This window comes from Crocuta crocuta, unplaced genomic scaffold, assembly GCF_008692635.1.
Source record: "Crocuta crocuta isolate KB4526 unplaced genomic scaffold, BGI_CrCroc_1.0 scaffold556, whole genome shotgun sequence".
Lineage (NCBI taxonomy): Eukaryota > Metazoa > Chordata > Mammalia > Carnivora > Hyaenidae > Crocuta > Crocuta crocuta.
This window is the reverse complement of record NW_027527436.1, coordinates 5,054,370-5,079,250: the sequence shown is the minus strand read 5'-3', so window position 1 is coordinate 5,079,250 and position 24,881 is coordinate 5,054,370. Positions and strand designations below refer to the sequence as shown.

The window sequence follows — 24,881 nt, the reverse complement described above, 5'->3', positions numbered from 1 at the left end:
GGGTCACCACACAGTCCCTGGATATAGCCAATTCCAAGGGGCTCTGAATTTAGCTGTTTAGTTAGTTTGTTTTAAACTAACTTTGTTTCTGTGGCACCTGGGTAGCTGATTTGATTGTCTACTCCTGATCTCAGTTCAGGTCATGATCTCATTGATTATGAGTTCAAGCCCTGCATGGAGCTCTGCGCTGACAGTGCAGAGCCTGTATGGGATTCTTTCTCTCCCGCTTCCCCTCCCTCTCTCATGTGAGTGTGCATGCGCACTCACTCTTTCCATCTCTCTCTCAAAGTAAATAAACAGGCATTAAAAATAAATAAAGAAATAAACTAACTCTGTTTCAGTTCAGTTTATTGAGTCAATAAATACTCCCCTCCTGCTTTTTTTATGGCTTAAAATAGCTTAGGTTGAGAGCAAAGTTTCTAAGATAGAGGACCAGGCTGGAATTTATTCTTATTATGGTATAACTTGAAAAAATTGAACATAGATTTGATTTTCAAGAATAAGAATAGGGATGCATAGGTGGCTCAGTCGGTTAAGCTTTCTGACTTCATCTCAGGTCATGATCTCATGGTTTGTGAGCTTGAGTCTCACATCGGGCTCTGTGCTGATAGCTCAGAGCCTGGAGCCTGCTTTGGATTCTGTGTCTCCCGCTCTCTCTGTCTCTCCCCCGCTCACACTCTTCTTTGTCTCTCTCGAAAAAAAAAATAAATGTTTAAAACAATTTTTTTTAATAGGAACAAATAGAAGAAAACGTGTGGTTGAAGACCTAAGAAAGAACAAAACCCTTATAGTCAGAAAGGTAGGAAGCCAGAAAAGTATAGTGATGTGGATGCTGAGGGGCCAAATTCAAGTCTTCCTCAAGGGTGGCAAATGTTGCAAAGAGGTAAAATATATCATGAAATTCATTTATTTGTTCATTTCCTCATTAATATCTATGGGGCCCTACTGTGTGCCAGACACTCTAATAAGTGCAGGAGATACAAAGAAATGAAAGAAACAGAGATCTTGCCTTTGTGAGAATTATATTTTAGATCAGAAAAATCCTTAGATCTGATCTTATGGAATAACTCTATAGAGAGTTATTTCATTAAGCACAACACACATTTCCAAGAACATTGGGAGCAAATGACTGTTGGCAAGGAAGTGGAGACCGTACACCGCTTGTTGCCAGAGCTCACTGCACTGCTCACTGATTAGCCTGTCACCATTTTTTATGTTAGTTATCTTTATTCGTATTCGTTTCCTTTTAAATGACACCATGGACGTGCAAATATTTATTATTTTGGCTGTTTCTCTTTAAAAGCATTTAATTCCAATGATCTATCAACATGTTGACTTTTAGTAGCATTGTGTGGGAAGGTCTCATGTCTCTCCCACTGCCCTTTATCCAGGGCCCACAGCAGCTAGAACGAACGCCAGATGGTTCTCCCACTCTGCTTCATGTGAATTGCACTACTGACATAAATAATGGTCTCAAGTTGTGGCTTTTGAAATAGGCTCTAGTGTGATGAACACACAGGAGATGACTCTCATCATTCTAAATCTCTTCTCAGATTTCCACAAGGCTGGAAAGGTTCTTGTTTTCTTTGAGGGCCGAGGTAAGTGAGAGGAAAGAGCATAGATATGTTTCTATTATTCATCCCAGGAGGTAAAAAGATCAGGAGAACTATCATTGACAATTTCAGACAGGTTAATCTTAAATTGTAGCATAAACATTTTGGCAGGCAGCATTTAGTTGTCTACTTGTCCAAGGGGCCTCTGGTTGCCGTTACTGACTGCCTGAATGTAATAGGTGGACCCTAAGCAGTGAGCAAGAGCCAGGTGAAATAGATTTCATCATTCACAACATATTAACACTCCAGTTCAAAAACACATTTGAGACAGGATAAGGAGACCACAAAAAAGGCTGTGCTCTATTTTATGGGTGGTGACTATGTTATTCAAATAGATTAGTTGATACTCAGTTACTATATAAAAGATATATGAATAATTGGGGTGCCTGGGTGGCTCAGTTGGTTAAGTATCTGACCAGCTCAGGTCATGATCTCACAGTTTGTGGGTTCAAGCCCTGCATTGGGCTCTGTGTTGACAGCGTGGAGCCTGGAGCCTGCTTCAGATTCTCTGTCTCCGCCTCTCTCTCTGCCCCTTCCTCACTCTCACTCACTCTCTCTCTCTCTCTCAAAAATAAACATTAAAACTTTTTAAAAAGATACATGAATTATCAATTTCTAAGGAAGCAAAGTGCAATATTGATACATTAAAACTCAGTTAAACCTGATTAACTAATTGATGATTCAGAAGTGACTCAAAGATCTGAAGTCACTGAATTAGGAGTTCCCAAATGATAAAACATCTTTATTTTGAAATTGATTTAGTTTATACTCCATAGATGAGTAGAAGTGGGTTATTCTTTATATGTTGGATTGTCAGATAATGCAACACTTGCCATAAATCTTGAAATCTATGTATCGAGCTACATAATGAAGACAATATTCTACAATACCAATGAACTTTTTGGAAGTATTCAACCGTTGATGACTCATAGAAGCCAATTTTAAAGAAGGAAATGCAACGCCAACAATGAAGCAACAGAAAGAGAAATCAAGAAACTGATCCCATTCACAATTGCACAAAAAACCATAAAAGACCTCGGAATAAACCTAACCAAGGATACAAGAGATCTGTATGATGAAAACTATAGAAAACTTATGAAGGAAATTGAAGAATACANAAGCAAACCATGAGAGACTCTTGAATGCTGACAAAAACTGAGGACTGATGGATGTGGGGGGGGGATAGGCATGGAGGAGGGCACTTGTGGGATTGAGCACCAGGTGTTATGTGGAAACTAATTTGACAATAAACTATTTTTTAAAAAAATTGAAGAAAAAATAAATTAATACTAAAAAAATGCCTTTTAGTGTTTGTTTATGCTACATAAGAGGGTTAGAGATTAAGCCAGGTCAGTATTTCATTGGAATCCATCCATGGATGGACCTTGAGGGTGTTATGCTGAGCGAAATAAGTCAGGCAGAGAAGGACAAATATCATATGTTTGCACATATAGGAGGATTAGGAGGAACTTAACTGAGGAACAAGGGGGAGAAGAAGGGGGAAATGGTGGGGGAAAGGGAGAGAAGCAAACCATGAGAGACTCTTGAATGCTGACAAAAACTGAGGACTGATGGATGTGGGGGGGAGGAGGGATGGGCATGGAGGAGGGCACTTGTGGGGATGAGCACTGAGTGTTATGTGGAAACTAATTTGACAATAAACTATTTGTAAAAAAAAAATAAATAAAAGAGCTATAAAAAAGGAAAAAAATAAATAAAGAAGGAAATGCAGAAAAACTTAGTTAACTAGAAAATACAAACTCTTGTAGTTCACAATTAATAATCGGTATGCTATCTGGCTAGAATTGAAACATTATATTACCAGTAAATATGAATTAACACAGACTGTGTATCCTAATTAAGACAGACTGAGCACAGTGACCGTCATTTGCTTTTACTCAACAAAGCCCCAGGAAGTCCTAGGCAAAAAAATGAAGGTTGAACTAAAAGAAGAGATCTGCTTTCACTCAAATCTCCATGAGTTATAGGGAATGCAAGGTAATCCTCTTTTTGAAGCATCAAAAAGGAAAGATGGATTCATCCTATTTGGGGATCAAGAATAGTTGTGCTATTTTCTGAGCACCCAGAGGTAAGGGTGATGATGCCCAATACCCACCATATCAGACCCCATCAGCAATGGCGTGGAGAAGGTTGCACTGAGGCACCATCACAAGACAGTCTCTGACACCAAAGAGAGTGAATTGTGTTGGATGCAAAAGACCATGCATCCATGTGGGATGCAGATTTGACTCAGCAGGTAGCAGAGTTTAGATTGGGAGGAAGGGTTAGTGACGTCTGCCACATGTGGCTCTTGAAAATAATGGGCTTGGGGCACTTGACAGCAGCCTTTTAGTCTCAAAACATAGGACAAGGGTGAGCCAACGGAATTTTATTTTGTTGGTAATGGAATTTAATTTTATCTATCTCAGAGCCTCCACAGCTCCATCCAAATTAGACTCCTAACATGCCTCTATAAAGCCAAAAGATCAGAGAGAAGAGCAGCATGATTTAAGTGCTCCATTTTCTAAGAAAATACAAGGCTATCTCTCCTTAATGATTTGTAATTAAAATCATTCAGGTAATTATATTTAATGAATAATATCTCCCTTCATCTCCAGGCATCCTGAATGAGTCAGAAGGGAAATATTCTTGTGGAAGAGAAATATACACGTGTCTATGTGTCTGCACACCCTTCTCTACCCACCTTTCCCTTTGTCTCTGGCCCTTCCACCCCTTCACGGAACAAGAGATTCCATTATTGGAAGCAGATGAGTCAAAGCCCCTGGGTGGATAGACAGAGGTGCAGTTAGGGGGCCTCTGTCTGGTAAGTTAGACAGCTGCCAGTTCTGTGTTTATGAGATTGCTTTCCCTAACGTGATTGTTACACAAGCCTATTCACCTGTTAACCCCTATACTCTGTGTCTTGAAAATCACTGTCAAAACTCACCAGGCAGCACTTGATATGTGAAACCAGATTCTCCGGGGCTCCACTGTAAGAGTCCTCAGCCCCTGCCTTTTCCAGATTGGCCCCCTTTCCTCATCACTGCTTCAGGACATCACTATTCAGCAACCTACCAACTACTCACTGTCCCTAAGAAACCACATAGAAAGAGAAGTGAAAAGAAAGGAAAAGCATATTCTGGCCCCCTGAGTCCCACCAAATGATTTCATGAGGTCTCTTCTAGATTTGTGTAGGCCCATGTTGATCTTTCTGGGATCTGAAGCTCTAACCTAATGCCTCTGGCCAATGGGTACTGCAGAATCCTTTTTAACTATGTGCACACTCCTGATCCCACTGTAGAAAAAGCCTTTCTAAAGGGACCTGAACTATTACTTTCCAAACCTTTGAGACCCAGATATTTTCATGGGCCAAGAGCTGTTCTCTGAATTCAAAAGAGAGCTGGTGCTTTTACAGAGCTGAGTGGTGGCAGATGTCCAGCACAACTCATGTGGTGAGTTCACTGTATTGTGATTTATAAAATGTCCCCAATAAAACTAAAAAAAAGAAAGAAAAAAAAGAAAAATCTGTTCCTTATTTACCCTACAGTGGAGAAAAAAAGCACCATAATGCATTTCTAAGAATGCTTAATTTTATGTGTGCGATCATAATCATTTAAACACTTGCTAGCATTTTTCCAGAAGCCTTTTCTCTCTTAGAAGAGCCAAAACATTTTCCCCACCCTGTTTGTCACAAGCAAAAAGTAATAAATAATTTCTTCTATTAGAAGCCTGAAGGACATTTAACTACGTGGCATATATTTTAAGAGAAATTTGAAAGATGAATTTTTTATTCAGACTTTCCAAGAACAGATGAAAATGGATCACATTTAAATTAATATTGGAAACCAGCAGAGTTGGGGAGGAAGGACAAAAGAAATTCCAATTTGCCTCTCTCCCAATTTTTATATATAAATTACTGTCAATGTTTTTAAAAGAATACACATCCATTTATAAAACACTGCACACATAATTTAATAACTTAACTTTTTTTAATGTTAATTTATTTTTGAGAGAGACAGACAGAGTGTGAGCAGGGGAGGGGCAAAGAGAGAGGGAGACACAGAATCCGAAGCAGGCTGCAGGCTCTGAGCTGTCAGCACAGAGCCCCACACAGGGCTCGAACTCCTAAACTGAGAGATCATGACCTGAGCCAAAGTCTGTCACTCAACCAACTGAACCACCCAGGTGCCCCTAATTTTATATCACTAAGAGCTTTCCCTGGGCCATCCAAAAACAATAACATGAACCTCATAGAGACAGGGACTTTGAATCAGGGCAGAGGCAGAACAGGGAAGGACAGGAAGAAAGAACAAATACCCCATCAGCTCTTGTCTGAAAGCAACCCAGAGCCCAGAGAATCTGTAGCTATAAAAGAGAATAACCAACATCTCTTGGTCATTTTCAGAAATGAAAGGTTAACTTACCATGAAGCTGAGGTAAATTGAAGGCTTGGAAATTTTCAGGAAAAAAGATTGTAACAGCAAGGCGCTCTTGTAGACTTTATTTAACCAATATTAGGTCTTGGTATTTTAATTTCAGGTGTGATATCTTTAGTTTTGTTGGATACTTGGAGAGATTGACCCCTTTTGGGGATGCAGAACAAGTTGGAAATGAAAGCAGATCTAATTAATGATGATATGTGAGATAGATAAGAGGAGGCTGCTTCTGGTTATTGTGAAAATTCTTGTAAGATCCATCTAGGACAGGGAAACCTGAGAGGCTCAGTCAGTTAAATGTCCAACTCCTGGCTTTGGCTCAGGTCATGATCTCACAGTTCATGAGTTCAAGCCCTGTATTGGGCTCTGTGCTGACAGCATGGAACCTGCTTGGGATTTTCTGTCTCCCTCTCTCTGCCCCTCCCCTACTTATGCTCTCTCTTTCTCTAAAAACTAAATAAACTTTTAAAAATACTCAAGATACATCAAGGACCATGCTTCTCATCAGGGGAGTTCTTGCCACATGGAGGATATTTGGTCATATCTGGAGATACTTTTGATCATCACAATTTGAGGCTACCACTGCCATCTAGTAGGTAGAGGCTAAGGAATATGCTACATCACTCAATACACAAGACAGCCCCTCTCAACAAAGAACTATCTAGTCAAAAATATCAATAATACTACTGTTGAGAAACCTTGGTGTAGGAGGACAAAAATGTTCATTAGCATGATAGTGTCAAGGTACAAGGTCAAAGTCACATTAAACAATCCTTTTCTTAAATGGGCCAGAGTACTGACCATCAAGACAAAATTAGTGATCTCACCTTGGCAAATGTTCATGGTACTTCTTAGGTAGAAGACAAGAAATCAGCTATAGTTCTTTAGGATGGAGAGATTAAACTGTGAACAGAGCATTCACTATCATCAACTGACCATGGGACAAGAACCCACCCCTTGCCATTAGGAATCAGCAGTGTTCGGGACGAAGAGTATTTTGAGTAGTATTTAGGCAAAGATAGAAGTGCCCAGTTGGCATAATTCAAAAGAAGAACAAGAGGAGAAAAATCCTTAGGAACCCCCGAAGGATGGGGGGTGATATAAGACTAAAAGCTTTCATAGGTCTTTGGGAAAATGAGGGGAGGATGATATATAGAGAGACATCTGGACATAGTGGCACATCACTTGGGACCTTCCCTTTGGAGCCACCCATTGTAAAGGCCTAGGCTTCTAAGGCTTCCTTCCTTCTAGGGTGGTAAAGAACATTTTATGTGATACAGCAAACTCTGTGCATCCTACTTTGGTCTGGTTTTGAGATATAACTACTTGTTCAGTACTTCTTCACATCCAGGACTGGGGAAAATCAACAAGGTAGGGAAGTCCTTGGGGGTGAATTGTGACCATTTGCCTATGTCACTGCAAGGGCCCCCACCCATTAAGCGATGGCTGAAGGTTCTCGGCAGAGATGGTAGGACCCACAGACCAACAACAACAGATAATGGCCCTTCTGGAAAGGTGGTATGAGCCACTTCCCTCAGTGCTGATAGCTCTTCCCCAAAATACTTTAGCAAGAGAAAAACAAGGAGCTGTGCCACCTCGCCACCCCTGCCCAAGCAGCAAAGGACTGGTTCATATAATCTAATCATTCAAGGAATTCTGAACATGGTCACAAAAATCACAAACTCTCAACACAGGCTGCAGATGAATTATTATGGCAGCGTAACACTTGGTATTAACATGGTTCTGACCTTTGTCTCATTATTGATTGCCTAGTTCTTTTTCATTAAAAAAACTGTTTCAGTCAACTTGGTCTTTTATATAAAAAACCCCAACCCTTAATATAACACAAATTTCTTTCTTTTCCCAGTAGTCCATTGGAATGATAGTATTAAAGCCAGACGGGGATTTGAAGACTGTATGGTTACAGGAAAATGAGATACTGAAAGACCTGAAAGCCAAGTATGTTACCCAAAGAACTTCTATGTCCTGTTGCCTTTTTAGGTCCTGACTTTCTCATTGGTGTGTTCATCTTCCCACCTAGAATACATCTCTCATGACAGAAGTGATATCATCAACTTAGGCTTCAATTCAGGGAAACTATTATTGTACTTGTGTATTTTTCCTCATTGTAACATTTAATTATACTTGGTGGAGTAAACACAAACTCTATTTCATCATTTGTGGATATATATTTTTTTTTACATTTATTTATTTATTTTTGCAGAGCCTGATGTGGGGCCTGAACTCAGGAAACCATGAGATCATGACCTGAGCCAAAACCAAAAGTCAGACACTTAACCGACTGAGCCCACCCAGGCACCCCAAGTCATTTGTGGATCTTCAGTTTCTTACACTGATCCATCAAAAATTAATTAACTGACCTCAGCACATTGAGTTTAGCAAGCACATTAGAAAAGCTTCTTACTATTCATTCTCTAAGTGTTCTCACCTAAGATATTTTTCTCTTGAACAGGTTTACACATTTTGAATTCAAACCACATGTAATTACATTTAGTAGAATTCAGAGGTAGTTTAAAAACAACTCAAAGTGTTTCAAAGCAGACCTACACTAGCCTACATTAAATATGATCAGCTGTCCAACAATCTGGGGAAAAATGCTACTAAGAAATCTGCAAATTGGAAGGAGAAAACTGCCAACAGAGGTCATTGTTTTGGAAACTGATAGAACCAGAATAAAGTTGGACAATTCATTTAGCCCATCCTCATGACTTTAGGCAAGAGTGCCCTAAATAGTCTGTACAAAATGTTCAACATTTTCCTAGGCAAACTATTTCAACGAATAGCATTTGGCTTCAGTTCCAGAGAAGTAACCGTTTTTAACACTATGGCTCACATACTTGACCCAGTTAGCATTCTGAACAGTTTTATAAATGATACTTGTAAGCCGTATATAACAAAAACAGCAAGACAAGATTACCAATAAAATATTGGAATGCAGCCATTGGTCAACTTTGAAATCATGTATACCACCCAGTTTATGTCTTGTGCACCCACAGTGTGCACAGAACAGTGGCTCATTGGAAATAGCCACAGTTGCAAACAAACTAATGGGTACATAAATTATTTAGGACCATTAAAAACCTGCAGTATATTTAGGTCAAATAATTGCTCAAAAGTCTTCAAAGCAAAGTTCTCAGAAACTAAATATCTCAGTTCCTCATCTATTATAGTTATTATTTAATTTATTGTCCAGATAACTTAATGTCTTTATTTCCAACAGACTGGTTGTCAAATATGTTGATATTTTAGTCAGCGCTGAATGCTTTTAGTAACCTAGATATCTCTTTAAATCATAAGCAATTATATAATTTGCAAATAGATGCACTGTTTTTGAATAAGAATCATTATTCAGATATGTTTTCTGGTCAATAGGGAATTAGGTAGGTTACTTTTTAAAAATTATTTTTATTGATTTAAAGAAAGAAGTGTAAATGTAATTATTGATCCCATCCTATTTCCTTGTATTTTTCATAAATTCATTTGCTTTTATATTCATTTAAAAATGAATTTCATACATTCTCTAAAATAGCTTCATTGATTTTAAAGTTCTAAAGCAAATCCTTTTTGTATCTGATTTGAGATACTAAAGTACATTTGTAAAGTGTTGATTCTTGCACCTGATCCTTAGTGATAATTATAATCACATAAAAGTCAGAGGAGGAAAATATGAGAATAATACTATAGGCGTTTTGAACTGATTGATGCTAACATCAAATCTACCCTAATGCTCTATAGAGATAATGGGAATACTTATAAGTCTGAATGAAGTTTCAATTCTAAAATTTGAAACCAGAATTTGAATCATACTAACCAAAAGAACTATTTAAGGACCCATCTGACTTTAAGAAAAAGACCACATTTGCTTAGGTTTCTGGCTCAACTTGTTTTTATCTCATGTATATTTGACTATTAATAAGTCCATATTTTGCCTGTCAACTTACTAATCGGATATTGCCACATCAAGCAAGAAAGATAAAATAGTTAGTGCAATAGGGAAGCCTGGGTGGTTCATTCAGTTAAGCATCTCACTTTGGCTCAGGTCATGATCTCACGGTTCATGAATTTGAGCCCTGCATCAGGCTCTCTGCTATCCGTGCAGTCTTCTTCATATCCTCTGTCCTCTCTCTCTGCTCCTCCCCCACTCATGCACTCTCACTCTCTTTCCCAAAAATAAATATTGTAAAAAATAGTTAATGCAGTAAAAATATTTGTTACATTGAAGATGTATCATAAATACAATTACTGCTTTAACATGCACTTCCCTCAATTCCATGTTGATGTATCTTAATGGCAAGGACAGATGAAAAAATTGTGTCTGTCTACCAGTTAAGACTAAGTTTTTATTGCTCCTTTCCAAAGCCTTTAATAGAGCCAAACATACTAATACATGGTGCTTGGCTCAACTATTACATGTGATCTCATAGTATATTGATACTAAGCCCAAAGATAGATTTCAGTATCAAACAACAACTAATAAAGATAATTATTTTACCTTGTAGTAATCTTAGGTATAATCCCAATTATTTTTCATTTTCCTGTTTTTTGAGAAGCTGACACTATCAGGCAGAGTATAAATCTGTCTTCTAGATTCCTAAGCTAAGCTTTCCAGGGAACTTTCTCAGTGTCTCCCTCCAAACCCTCACTGTTTATCTTTCATTATCCTCTCATGAACCCCTAGTCGGCTTAGACGCAGGACAGCTAAAGAGAGAAAGCTAAAAACATCACGCCCAATATAAATTAAAGGTTAAAACTATTATCTCAAGTGGAATTTTCCAGGAGCTGCAAGAAAGATCCACTGTCTTTTCAATTTTGAATAGGTATATCTTCAAGACTGTTAGAAATAGCAAAATAAATTATATTTTATTAAATTATTCATATGAAGCAAATCAAAGTAAGATGTGGTTAAAACCTAATTTTCATCTTTTATAAGTTTAATTAAAAATATTATGAAGGGGTAGAATGTGTGTGTGTGTGTGCGTGCGTGTATGTGTGTGCATTCGTGCACACGCATACATGATTTGTATAACCTCTTATCTTCATTTCCATGGCGCCTCCCCACCCTGAGCACCTGTTCCTATACTTTCCACTGGACTTGACCTTGTTTTTCCCTTTTCTCCTCCTCCTTCCTGCCCCTCCCCTTTCCTCCCACTAAGTTCTTTCCATCTTATTTTCAAGTCCTAAAACATTGGCTTTGTAGGACTGGCTGAAATTGATTTTGTTAATGATGCATTCATTCATTTGAGTTAATATAGATAGTTACTACCTATATGAGACATGCAAGTTCCTTAAATTAATTTGGGACTGTTCGTATCAGGTAAATGAGCTAATCTTCAGCATTTTCATTGATCTAAATTTTCCTACAGCAGTTCTGCTCAAATGGGATTTCAGTCATGCTATAGTCTCTACTTTCTCATATTTTCTCATATTTCCCTTCCTTTTACCTTGCTGATAAAGGGTTTTCCATGTGAAAACAACTCTTTCTACCTAAAGGCAAGAAGATTACTTCTTAACATTTACAACTATGAAGGTTTAGTGATACTTTGGCTTTTAAAAGGAGGAAAGAACATGAATATTTATTATGGGCTTAGGGTTGTCTAGACATAGGTGGTCTGCACATACTATGTCATTTCACCTTGTAACAACTCTTTGAGGCTGGTAGTATTATTACTTGTTGCAGCTAAGTAAACTGAAGATGAGGGAGAGGACCAATTGGCAGAGCAAATTTACGCATGTCTTTCAAGCCCAGTGTTCATTGTCAATATTCAGGCCTCTAGATTCTATATTGGGGCTCCTTTCCTTTCGATTCAGTCAGTAATTCCACTGCTTTTTGGAATGATTTCACTTTACAGTGATTTTTTGTATTTTGGGCTAAATTGACAAAAACAAATTTTTACCTATGCAGTATTTATTCAAAACGTGTTTACTGTATCACTGTATCCATGCCCAGCACTGTATTTGACGTTGAGGAACCAAAGTAAATAACCTCATTTCCACCTGCAATTCGCCTGGATTCCGTTAAAAGAAGTAGGGTGTGTACCACACACTTCAGTGAGGCACCTGCACAGAAACTCGCAGGGGCGGAAAGGGCAATCTTGGCCAGGTTTAGGAGCATCAGAGTTTCAAGTACACATCCGTATTAGATTACTGACTTCCTGAGAAATTCTGAGTGAGCCTGGAAAACCCTGGACCTCAGATTTCTACTCTTTCACTCATAGTTCATTATGTGCTCTACAAACTTACCTTCCTTTCCCAAGGAATGACGTTAAAAGCCAACTTTGTGGCTAGAAATCAGTCTTTCTTCTCCTAGCTTTTATTTCCCATGCAAACTTCAGGCTGCCCACTTAACCTTTCTTTGCTTTGGTTAATTATTTGCACAATACAGGTAATAGCTACTTTAGGAACTGCTGTAGGGCTTAATTAATTAATGTTTATAGCATCTTTGAAAATGTAGCCTTAAAGCTCCCAAGTTAAGTGCAAATTATTACCATTATTTGACACCACCACCACCACCATCATCATCATCATCATCAATTCAATCTGTTTCACATATAGCCAAAGGCAGACTCTGAGGGGTGAATCATGAGAGTTTTCTTCAGACCTGGCTCCATCTTCTGAGCTTGATTGCTTGATCTGAGAGTCTGAGCCTAATTACAGACAAAGCAATTGAAGGAAGTTCTTTCTGTCTAAGAAAAGACTAATCATCCACTACTCCCACGTCCTTGACTCTGTTTCTGCTGCTAGTTGCCAGCCTTTCTGCTGATTCTCACAAGATCCTATCTGTGTATATATGAAATATGTAGAAATTCTCCTTAGCCAACTGACCATTGACTGGACCCCTTGGGGAACCATGACATCTCATCTTTATAATCGTGTAAAACGGGAACAGTGGATTATAGATTTGAACTCCAAGTGTGAATGAGCCCATTTGGTTTAGCAGCTAAGGCTGTACCTGTAAAAATAAGCCTGTCTGGAAAGAGAAAAATTACATTAAGTCACATAAACATCACTTTGAATATAAGTATTAAGTAGCTGGGGTTACTACATAGTTAACAGACATTGAAAACTGTGTTTTCAAAGCTAATTATAACCAAAAAATGCAGTTATTTTAAATAGTGGAAAAAATTCATTTTTACTAATGCATTTCCCTGTGCAAAAAAAAATTGTTTTTTTAATCTTATTTTTCCCTGGATAACTTGTATATTTTTCTATTTTTTTTATTTTTAAAAATTTTTTAAAANAGATCATGACCTGAGCCGAAGTCAGACGCTTAACCGACTGAGCCACCCAGGCACCCCACTTGTATATTTTTCATAATCACTTAAAGTTCTTCCTATTTTAAGAAACTTCAAGCCTCGTTCAAGCCTGTGAATTTGCTCCCCTCACCCCAATATATGATACTTTGTGTACATCACTTATTTGGTGAATATTTGCTGCTCTGTGACATCTCCCATTATTTTCTTTTACAATATTTTCAACTGTTTGTATCTTCTTTTTTCAGTTACATCACACAGTCCTTATGGGTAGTGTTCATCATTGTATCCTCTGAAATGCCTACGTTAGATAATTGGAAATGGGACTCTATGGGCATTTGTTTTGTTGTTGTTGTTGTTGTTTAAATTTATTTGAGAGAACAACTTCAGATTTTAGATACCAAAGACTATCGACACTCCTACTGAATTTTATAGCAAGATTGCTATACCCTTTCCTTTTCCTCCCAAGCACATACCTAGACTACACAGTCTCTCTTGCAATTAATCTAGACCATGTGATTGAGGATGGCCAATGTGATATGGTAGACATGATATCATTGCCTGAACAGGCCTATATGTATGTTTTTCTCGCCCAAATCTTCTTGCTTGCTCCTGTTCTGTTTATTCATTAGCATACTGAATGGAGAACACCCTAAGTAGTCAGAGAAAGATAGAGCCAGAAGATAGAAAGATGGGTCCCCAAGCTACCAGGTAGAAAAGAGCTTCTTAAGAAAGTTACATGGCAAGATGACACATGGTAGTCCGTTGCATGAATGAGAAATAAACTTTTGATAAATCAGGAAATTTAAGGATTGTTTTCTATAGAAGCCTAAATTTACTGATATACATATGTCTTAATCATCTCAATCTTAATCTATTACAAATGGAACACTTATTTCCTTTATTCTCCAAATCCAGTTCTTCAGCAAGTCTTATCCAAATATATACTATATATAATATTCTATATTTTTGTTTCTAAATATATCTTTTAAAATATATCTCAAGGCACATCAGATGTGTCCATTTCTTTCCATTTTTCTGCAGCACCTCCATGGTCTTACATAAAGCTCTCGTTATTTCCTGGATTCTATAACAGTCTCTAAAGAGCTATTGTTGCTTCTATTCTTGCCTTTCTCTTTGCTTCAATCCACAACAACCAAATTCATATGTTTAAAACACAGCTGAAACTACACCACTCCCTTATTTTAAATCTTTCAACAGCTTACCATTGCACCAAGGGTAAAATCCAACTCCTAACCTTGACCTACAAGACCCTGCATGTTCTGGCCCTTGCTAGCTCACGAAGTTCTTTAGGACACTTTCCAATTACCTACAAAGTCTAGTCACCTGGAATTCTTTCAGTTTCTCTAACAGCCCAAACTTTTATCTCCTCTACCATCTTCACCCCTGAAGTTTGCCTTGCTTTGAAAGTTTTTCTCCTTGCTCTTCACTGTTCATATCACTGTTGAAATATCCTTTCCTCAGAGAGATTTTCTCTAATCACTATATCTGAAAAAATTATTGACGCTCGGTTATCCTTATTGCACTACCTTGCTCTTTCCATTCCAGTAATTACCTGAATTTTTAATTATATCTTCATATAAAAAGTAAGCACCTCAGGTCACAAGTTATGAAGTATAAGAATTATAGCTCTATTTTACATAAGTGTATGTAATTTCTTTTTCTATTATATTTCCAGATCCATTCCATTTGTATACCAATAGGGTAAAGATACCCTACAAAGAGCCAAGTAGAACAATCGTTAAAATACCTTTGAATGTAGTTAATACTGAATATTAGAATTTATTTCTCTCTCTTTTAACTGTCTGAGGGCAAGCAGTCAAGGTTGATAAGGCAGTTTTGACATTTCAGTTGTATTGTCACTGTGTGTTCTTCAACATGAGGCTTCCACACCTGGGTACAAAATGCAGGATTAATTGTAATTTGGTGTGGTAAGTAAGAGTAGTTCACGGCTGAGACAAGAGTTAGGTGGAAAACAGCTCTGGGATCCCAATTCCTCTGGCCTGTGAATGCTCTTATATGAACAAGGCCTTCAAAAGTTTGTAAAGGAAGTGAGATTTTAAGAAGAGATAGACATAATTGATAAAAGGCATGGACAAGGAATAATAAAAGGAAAGGTTGACTAAGTGTATGGTAGTGTTTGAAAATCTATGCTCTGGTTTTTTCCCTCTTATTTTGGATGTCTAGTAAAAATACTAAAAATGCCAGGGAAAACTACATGATTACAACAGAAATGAAATTAGATGTGATTAAAAACACAGAAAGCAATGAGAAAATTCAGAATATATGTGGAATATGGAAAGAATCATTTGGCAAGAAGAGGGGTGCCTGGGTGGCTGAGTCAGTTAAGCATTTGACTTCAGCTCAGGTCATGATCTCATGCGTGGTGGATTTGAGCCCCGCATCAGGCTCTGCTGACCGCTCAGATCCTAGAGCCTGCTTAGGACTCTGTGTCTTCCTTCTATCTGTTTCTCTCCTGCTCATGCTCTCTCTCTGTCTCTCAAAAATAAATAAACATTAAAAAAATTAAAATAGAAAGAATCATTTGACAAGAAGAATGATGCTGAGCAACAAAGAGTAACTTATACAACCTGGAAAAAGAGTAGCGCCTTTAAAATCAGCACTTTTGCAGAATGCAAGACAGAGCTTGTGGCTGAAAGTCAAGTTTTATGTGTCTGGCTAGAAGACTAGTGCCAAAGTCAGAGATTTAATATTAACTGAAGAAAAGGCTTGGAGTGTGTTTGAGAATTTTGGATCCTTGGTGAAAGTGCTTTGGTGGAAACTTGCCTCACAAAAGGTAACAAATTTAAGAAAGGTCACTTTGAATCTGCACAACTGGCAAGACACTTCATCTCTTGAGTTTTTGTTTTTGTTTTCTGTGCTGTGTTATCTTTAGTTAACCCCCCAAGGGCTCTCCAGTCATCACCAAAAGATCATTTTACCCATCGCTTGGGCCACCAGTCTCTTTCTTTCTTCAATAATGGTGAAGTGGACACCTTTCCCTTAGTTAAGAAAAATCAATGGTTTATTGTGTTTTCCACTAACAAAACTTTTGGAAAGCCAGGTAAGCAAAGCTGTTATCATTGGCATCTTTTACACCAACCACATCCAAAGAGCCATGATGTCTATGCTGATGATTATATCAATTTGTCCCAGGTTAGCACCTTCAATCACTATATTCAGGTTACCAGTGTCAAGTTTGATGAAATTGGTCATCTCGCCAGTCTCTAAATTAATCTGAACGTTTTAATTCATCTAGATGAGGGGATAAGGGTAGAAGATAATGGGAGCATCATGGGTCATCAGATAAGGGATTTTTTTGTGCTCAAAAAGACCTTTCTTATTCTGCACAACTGTTCTTTGTTCCTCAGACATACTACAATAAACAGCAGAGTCTGTTGGTGTCATAGGTCAGATGGTTATTCTCTCTGGTATTGTCAATGCTGATGATACCCATATTACCAGAGGACTTGGTTATATTAGTTTAGACCTTGCCATCAAATTTTTTTCTAGCAGAGGATTATATTTAGATAAGTAGATGTATATTTATACCTATTTATATATATGCACCAATGGAGATACATAGATATAGGTATATCACAAACTCAAAGCTCTCATAGACTAAGATAATAGGTGTGATATGGCAACTTAGATCCAGCAATATAATTTTAATTTTCACATTCAGTTAATGTGGTAAATTTGAATTTTATTGCTGTTTAGTGTTTAAGATAGAGTTTGTAAGTTTGATTTGACTTTATTAGTATAAAATGTATAAGCTGGAGAAGTCTATACTTAGGTTTATGTACAGTATGATTCACATGTGAGTATTCCTTTCTTCTGACCTCACTCCCCAAAGGAAAAACTATTTGCTCACTTAGCTCACTTCTGTTTCCTATTCTCCCTGGCACTCCAGACAACTGGAAAAAACAACACCATTGTGGTATAGCCCTGCTGACTTGGCCCACCAATCTTAATGAACTACTACATGCAAATCTTTACGTTATCTCCTATCAGGATATACTTAAGTCTGTTCTTTAAAAAAATTTTGATAGAGAGACATTCTCTCAGCTGTGGAGACTGGTGGATAGACAAGAGGCAAGCATACTGGTGAGTTTGTCTAGCATCCAAGGCCATGGGACGACTACATGCCTCAGATGTTCTTTGGGACCACAAGCCATAGATCCACTGGGCACAGAATGTACTTGAGGAGTGTTATACAACCTTTGGAGAAATCATTAAAGAAGAAATAATCTATCTCAGTGATTTCCAAAGTAGATAAAAGGTCTATTTTAGAAAAAGTTACAGAGTGAGGTGCCTGGGTGGCTTAGTCGGTTAAGCGTCCTACTTTTGCTTAGGTCATGATCTCGCGGTTCTTGGGTTCAGGCCCCGCGTCGGGCTCTGTGCTGACTGCCAGCTCAGAGCCTGGAGCCTGTTTCAGTCTGTGACTCCCTCTCTCTCTGACCCTCCCCTGCTCATGCTGTCTCTCTCTCTCTCTCTCTCCTAGAAATAAATAAAACATTAAAAAAAAAGAAAAAAAAAGAAAGAGTTACAGAGCAGACAATATGTTAGCAAGGGGGAAAGAAGTATAGTGGGTTTAAAAAGCTTTAAAGTGCTTGTGTCCCAAATGGAAGAGTTTAAAGTAATCTTAGTGTCTTTGGACTTGAGGGCAAGAGGGGCCTCTCTTATTGGATGGAAGGGCATATTTAGTTTGGTCTGAGTGGAGCATCAGGCATTTGTTGGGAGAGAAGAGGAAGAGGCTAAGAGTTAGTGAGGAAGCCAGGTCAGGAGGGACCAATATTCAAGTCTGGGCAGCCATAAAACGTTTGCTAAATCTCAGTGTGACAGTTTGTGTAAATGGAATATCCACCAAGTATCTATCACTAAATATTTATTTATAATCTCTTGAGTTTCTTTTTTAAGTTTCTTCCATTATTCCCAAGTGTCATGTGTTTTTTTTTAAAGAAACGAATTCTTCTCAGAGGAAATACTCCATTTTCTTGCAATAAAAAGAAAATTTCTTTTTAAATCTTCTCAGTACAATTTCATTAAAGGTGAAATATAGAATAAACAGTATGCTAACTGGCCATTTACTTTTTTTATGTTCAGAGAAAAAATGCTAATCAATCATGCCTATGCATGGCAAAAGTTAAATACCAGGGTTATTGGTTTGTTAATGGAATAAATCTTCTAGTAATTATCAGATCTCAGAATCGCTTATTACTGTCTACTACAAAATACTAAATTTAGCATTTCCTTCCTTCTATAGGAAAAAGTGATAAATGTTTTAGACCACACAGAAAGAAGAGTTTGCTGTGGTTTTTAGGTATATTCCCACATTTAATGATGAAAACAGAAAGCAATTTAAGAACATTTTCCATGTGTGTCCAAAATGCAAGGCACAACATCCTCTTTATAAAAGAGCCAGCAGTTACTGATGTCTGAAGTGGGCAGTTCATTCATAATTGTGTATAGAGGAGTTTGCGTGGGTCCATGCACACATACACTCCATGAGCATACCAGAAATTCAACATTGTTTTTATTTGTGCATTTTTGGAAATGCAACGTAGTCCCATAGGTAGAAGCACTTTCCCCATGGCTTCTGCATACACAAGGCATCCATTACATCAAGGCAGCCATTTGATTCCTCCCAAAGGATGCGAAGAAAATGACCAAACAACACAGGTGCATAAAATCATGTGAATTCCCCAGCAGTGTGTGGAACATAGGGAAAAACTCAGAAGTTATTATAACAGCATTTTCCTAATACTGCAAATGCAATTCGCAAAGCAGGAAATATCTGGGCAAGATTATCTATGTCTTGAGAGAGTCAGAGGCAGTTATTTCTTATGGGTGGTTATCAGTTATCTCTTTCTTTTCTATGAAAAACACATATTATTTTTAAGACTTACTAGATTTACAGATTTTGGCTATCACTTTAGTTGCTATTTTCAAAACAATCATTCTTTTTTTGGTGGGAGGTGGTGACAAGAATTTCAATTTCTTCAGCCCCTCTTTGACTCTACTTTTGCTCTATATCATCACCACTAGGGAATGAAGCTAGACAGTAAGAGATGTTTTGAGAGTGTTCCATCTTTTGACAAGGTAAAATGAAATATTAAAGGATTCTGTATCACTAGTGGGATTTTGATTGTGGTTACACAACTTAAATATGAAATGTCTTGTTTTGTTTTTATTCTAAGTTTTCTTATTTCTTATTTATATTGACTTTCAAGACACAAATAAGAGAGTGAAAAGAATAAACACATTCCCTGGAGGGTTTTTCTGAGCATTTCAACCAAAGACCCAAAAGGTAATAGCAGAAACCAGGTTGAAAAGAAACAAATAAGGGAGAAATGGTAAAATGCTCTGCAAAAACAATTAAGGACTATGATCATCTAAAGACTACACCAAAGAGTGGGTATAAAACTGAGAAGTAGCCTGCATTGTGCAAGGGAATAAATAAATGTTTTGCAAAAAGGTGTCATTCATTGGCAGTTTCAGGAAGCTCCAGGGCTGATGGGAGATGGTTTAGGCATTAGGCCACTTTTCCATGAAATGATTCTAGCAGCTTTCAAGATGGAGAGATGATCTATTATTTTTGTATAGAAGAAAACTCTGATTTATTAGGGAGAGTATAGGTTGGGAAAGTGACCACCCATGTTTTCTTTTTTATCTCTTTTTCCAGATGTATTTTGTGTTTGTATTCTGTTGCTCTAGTGAATTGGACTATAATTTTGCAAATATTTTCACCCATAATAACATACAATGTTTATACAAGACTTTTTCTCTAGAAACCCTAAAGCACCTTTCAGACCTTAAATGACAAATTTGCATCAAAATCTAGTTAGGAAGGAAGAGTCATTGTCAGTAGATAATAGCTCATAGAATTCTTTGTTGCTGAGTGTTTTATTTTTGCTGTGACTTCTCTGCTTATTTGTGTAGAAAATTTTAATTCTCTTTTCTAAATGCAGAAATTTAAACAGTCACAGACATGTCAGATCAGTTCAAGTAAGGCCAATGTGGATCTGAAGTTTCGTCAGTTTAATTTCTGGCTATTCTTCAATTTAGTTTAAACCACAGTTATCACTGATCCGTTCAGTGCATAACTCATTCAACTGAAGAATGTTCATTTCTCCATGCCACACAAGAAGAACTGGCTGAACTTTCTCAGAAATGGAGGTGCCGTGGACAGTAACATGGGCAGGGGCAAAGGGTAGGATAACATGTTTCTACCAAGAAATGTGCCACAAGAGCAAAAAATAGAAACCTTCTGAACCGTTTCTCAGAATTGTTCATGAGATGTAATTACTATACTAGTATATCAACTATGTATATGAGATAAATACTGCAGATACATATTATCCTATATAGAAAAAAAGAATTGATTTTTTTTATTTTGGTAAAAATTGACAATGTTCCTAATATTCTAGAAAGAGCTTTTTGGAATTCTGGAATTCCATTTTAGGAATGAAGGAAACTATCTAAACTCTAAATTTCACATGTACTTAGAACAGTTAAGGTAGAAGAAAAGGGGTCAGTCTCATTTTAAACTGTTCTTCAACTATGTTGCCATTAGAGTATCATTGGATTTGCCTATTCTCAGCATATATTGGGAAGTTACTGGACTAAATGAGGTGGGAAAGAGTTCAGGATAAAATATCCCTCACTTTGAACAAAATACAAATGTGTATATTCTTAGAAGCTTTGTTAACACAGAATAATGCTCTGGTACATTTGTAACTCACTTAAAGATTCTGGTGAATAAGATGTCACAAAGATAAATACTATTATCATGGCACAAAAATGTAGATATTAATGTGTTGTTTTATGTTTTCAATGTTATTTTCCATAATAATTGCAGTGTGTGCATAACTCTGTTTTTTTTTTTTTAAAAAAAAGGTAAATTAGCATGGAACAGAGAAGTCTTTTTCCTATCCCTGTTGTCTCAATAAGCTAACCACACCTTGCTACACAGGTTGGTCTGCAGGTTTCATTCCGTCCGAGACTCTACCCTTGACTTCGTTGCGCTTACCGTATTAGATTTTAAGCCCCCAAAGGCACCTGAAACATGTTGGGTTTCACTGCTGTATCCCTAGTGCCTGCCCAAGTGCTTATCACAAAGTCAATTCCCAGTATAGTTATGGATAGGAGGGAAGAAAGGAGGAAATGAGGAAACGAAGAGGCGGAAGAGGGAGAGTTCTTGCACACTGAGAGTACCTGCATTCTGTGACCAAAACTGGACACAGTAGCTCCAATAGTCACAGATCTCTTCCTGTGTTGCATGTTGTTTGACTGATCCTATTCTTAAAGTGACCATAACTAGGAAGCCAGCCATCATTTTAAACATTGGATCCCAGCAAATATCTACCTGTCTGATTTAGTAGTGATGTTTTATAAAATTCAATGTTCAGAGGCTTTGAATTCTTCTGCCCCAGGCCATTTTTAATTTTTTAATAAATTTCCTTAAAAAGGAGTACACCATTTCACTACAAACACTAAGTAACACGGCATACTTTCTGTGTTCAGAGTGGTTTCATGCCGAAATCCTGGATTCAGTGAGAACAACGCTTATGTCCTGTTGCTGACGCATATGCACATAAAGGCAGTCCCACTGGCCGAAAGGAAATAGAAAAATAATCTAGTTGTGAAAGAATTGAGGACTGGGGAGGAGAAGAACTCTCAGGCGTGATACCCTTGCTCTCTACTCTCTTGGTGCACCTGCTGCAGAACAGTCTTCTTATACGGGTTCTTCTGTATTTCTGGCAGCACTCAAGGTTAGGTAAGAACTCCTGGTTTCCTGAGTTATCATGTATTACTTGAGCATGCGCAGTAAGTGCCGCTGGGCTCTCTGCTCACTGTGAAAGTTTGAATTGGCTCAGACTGCAGTCATAATGTTGCCAGGGAAGATCAGCTGGCTCACTGCTGCGAATTCTCTAGGGTGCATTTCCAGTAGTGAATTCTCCTTTGTCAAGCAATTGGCCCTTGAACTATCAATTTCAAAAAAAGTCATCTTGCTGGTGTTCCACAATTTATTAGACTTAAGGGATATAACACATGCTAACAAAACTTACACAAGGACATTAAATATTACCAATTTTTAAAGCTTATTTATTTTGAGAGAGAGAGAGAGAGAGCATGTGTGTGTGTGTGTTTGTGTGAGTTGGGGAGGGGCAGAGAGAGCGGGAGAGGAAGAGAATCCCAGGCAGGCTCTGCACCACCAGGGCAGAGCCTGACGTGGAGCTGGAACTCACAAACTGTGAGATCACGACTTTAGCTGAAACTAAGAGTCGGATGCTCAAGTGACAGCCACTGTCTTACACCACACACAAAATATCAACTAAAAATGGATTAAAGACGTGAATAGAAGATATGAAGCTACAAACTCCTAGAAGAAAACATAGGTGGTAAGCTCCTTAACATCTGTCTTGATGATGATGATTTTAAAGCAAAGGCAATAAAAGCAAAAACAAGTGGGACAACACCAAACAAACAAACAAACGAAAAAACACTTCTGCACAACAATGGCACCCATCAACAAAATGAAAAGGAAACCTATTAAATGGAAAAAATATTTACAGATCCTACATCTGGTAAGGGGTTAATATCCAAAATATAGAAGGAGTGCATACAAGTCAGTAACAAAAGAACAAACAATCCAAGCAGATGGGAGGAGGAACGAAACAGACATTTTTCTGAAGTTGATATGCTGATGGGCAACAGATATGCCCATTTTTCTGAAGTTGATATGGTGCAAAGCTGTTCCACATCACAAATAGGGAAATGCAAGTCAAAACCACAATGAGATATTACACCTGTTAGAATGGCTATTAGCAAAAAGACAAGACATAACAACTATTGGTGAAGATGTGTAGAAAAGGAAGCTGTTGTGCACTTTTGCTGGGAATATAAATTGATGAAGCCACTATGGAAAGAAGTAAAGAGGTTCCTCAAAAAATTAACAATAGAACTATTATATGTTCCAGCAATTTCACTTTGGGGTATTTATCTGAAGGAAATGAAAAGACTAACTAAAAAATATCCATACTCCCATGTTCACCACAACATTATTTACAACAGCCAAGATATGGAAACCACCTGCATTTGCACTGATGGATGAGTGGACAAACAATACGTGATATATATCACATGTCTGTTGAAATACTATTCAGCCATTAAAACGAAGGAAATCCTGCCATTTGCAACAACATGGATGAACCTAGAGGGTATTATACTAAGTGAAAAAAGTCAGACAGAGAAAGACAAATACCGTATGATTTCACTTATATGTGACATCTTAAAAACAAAAACAAAACTCATGAATACAGGGAGCAGATTAGTCATTACCAGAGGTAGGGGGTGGGCAAAGTAGGTGTTGCAGATAAAAGGTCTAAATTTCCAATTATAAAAATGTCATGGGGAAGTAATGTATAGCATGATGACTATAGTTAGTATGGTGACCATGTAGTTACTACATAATATAATGTAATTATATATTATATGATTATATATTATATATACATATAATAATATAAAATAATATAATAATAAAACTGTATATTTGAAAGTAGCCAAGAGAGTAGATCTTAAAAGTTCTTGTCACAAGAAAAAGCAATTGGAACTATGTGCGGTGGTGTATGTTAACTACACTCATCATTTGGTGGTGAACATTTCACAATATATATAAATATTGAATCATTTTGTTGTACACCTGGAAATAATATGTTATATGTCAATCATACAATAAGAATTTTTTTAATGTTTACTTATTTTTGAGGGAGCGCGAGAGAGAGACAGAGTGCTAGCAAGAGATGGGCAGAGAGAGAGAGAGACACAGAATCTGAAGCAGGCTCTAGGCTCTGAGCTGTCAGCACAGAGCCTGATGTGGGGCTCAAACTCATGATCTGTGAGATCATGACCTGAGCTGAAGTAGGGTGCTTAAGTGACTGAGCCACCCAGGTTCCCCCCACAGGAAATTTTTTAAAAATAAATCAAAATGACAGATAGCCCTCAAGAACAATAACAACTGCAGAAAAATGGAGGGTGAGTTCACATTTTGAACATTCATCAAGCTGTACATTATTGATTTATGAAAATTTCTGTATGTGTGTTTTCCCTCAGTAAAAACTTATTTTAAAATATTTCTATTAAATATGCTGCTTTGCAGTGAGAGGGAAGTTACCCTCATTAGAGATATTTTAAGCATACGATGGACAAGCAGTCGGTAGAATATTTAAACATTTTATAGTAGATTGAACTCTTGGGCTTCCTTTTACTTTAGATTTTACAATTTTCTGATGCTAGGCTAAAATTTTTCACTGTCTTTAGTCATTCTTCACATGACTTGGTTTCCTATCCATCTACCACCATCACCAGTTTCTTCTGAAGACAGATGGTTCTCTAGGAACAGTACATTCCACTTTTTTTTGTTGTTGTTCTAATTACCATGCTGTGTCCTCAGATTCTATGAAATTCTACTGAAGTGCTTTGGTACATCTGCCGTGGGTCTCTGGTGAGACAGTTCTCATTAGCAGAAAAGTACA

General features: G+C 37.5%; 1 pseudogene; it reads right to left on the bottom strand.

The window, feature by feature from the left end:
• LOC144227976 (small ribosomal subunit protein eS4-like) overlaps positions 1-17,519 on the bottom strand; it is an 80,816-nt pseudogene extending 63,297 nt beyond the window's left edge.
• Positions 17,520-24,881: the final 7,362 nt, after the last annotated feature.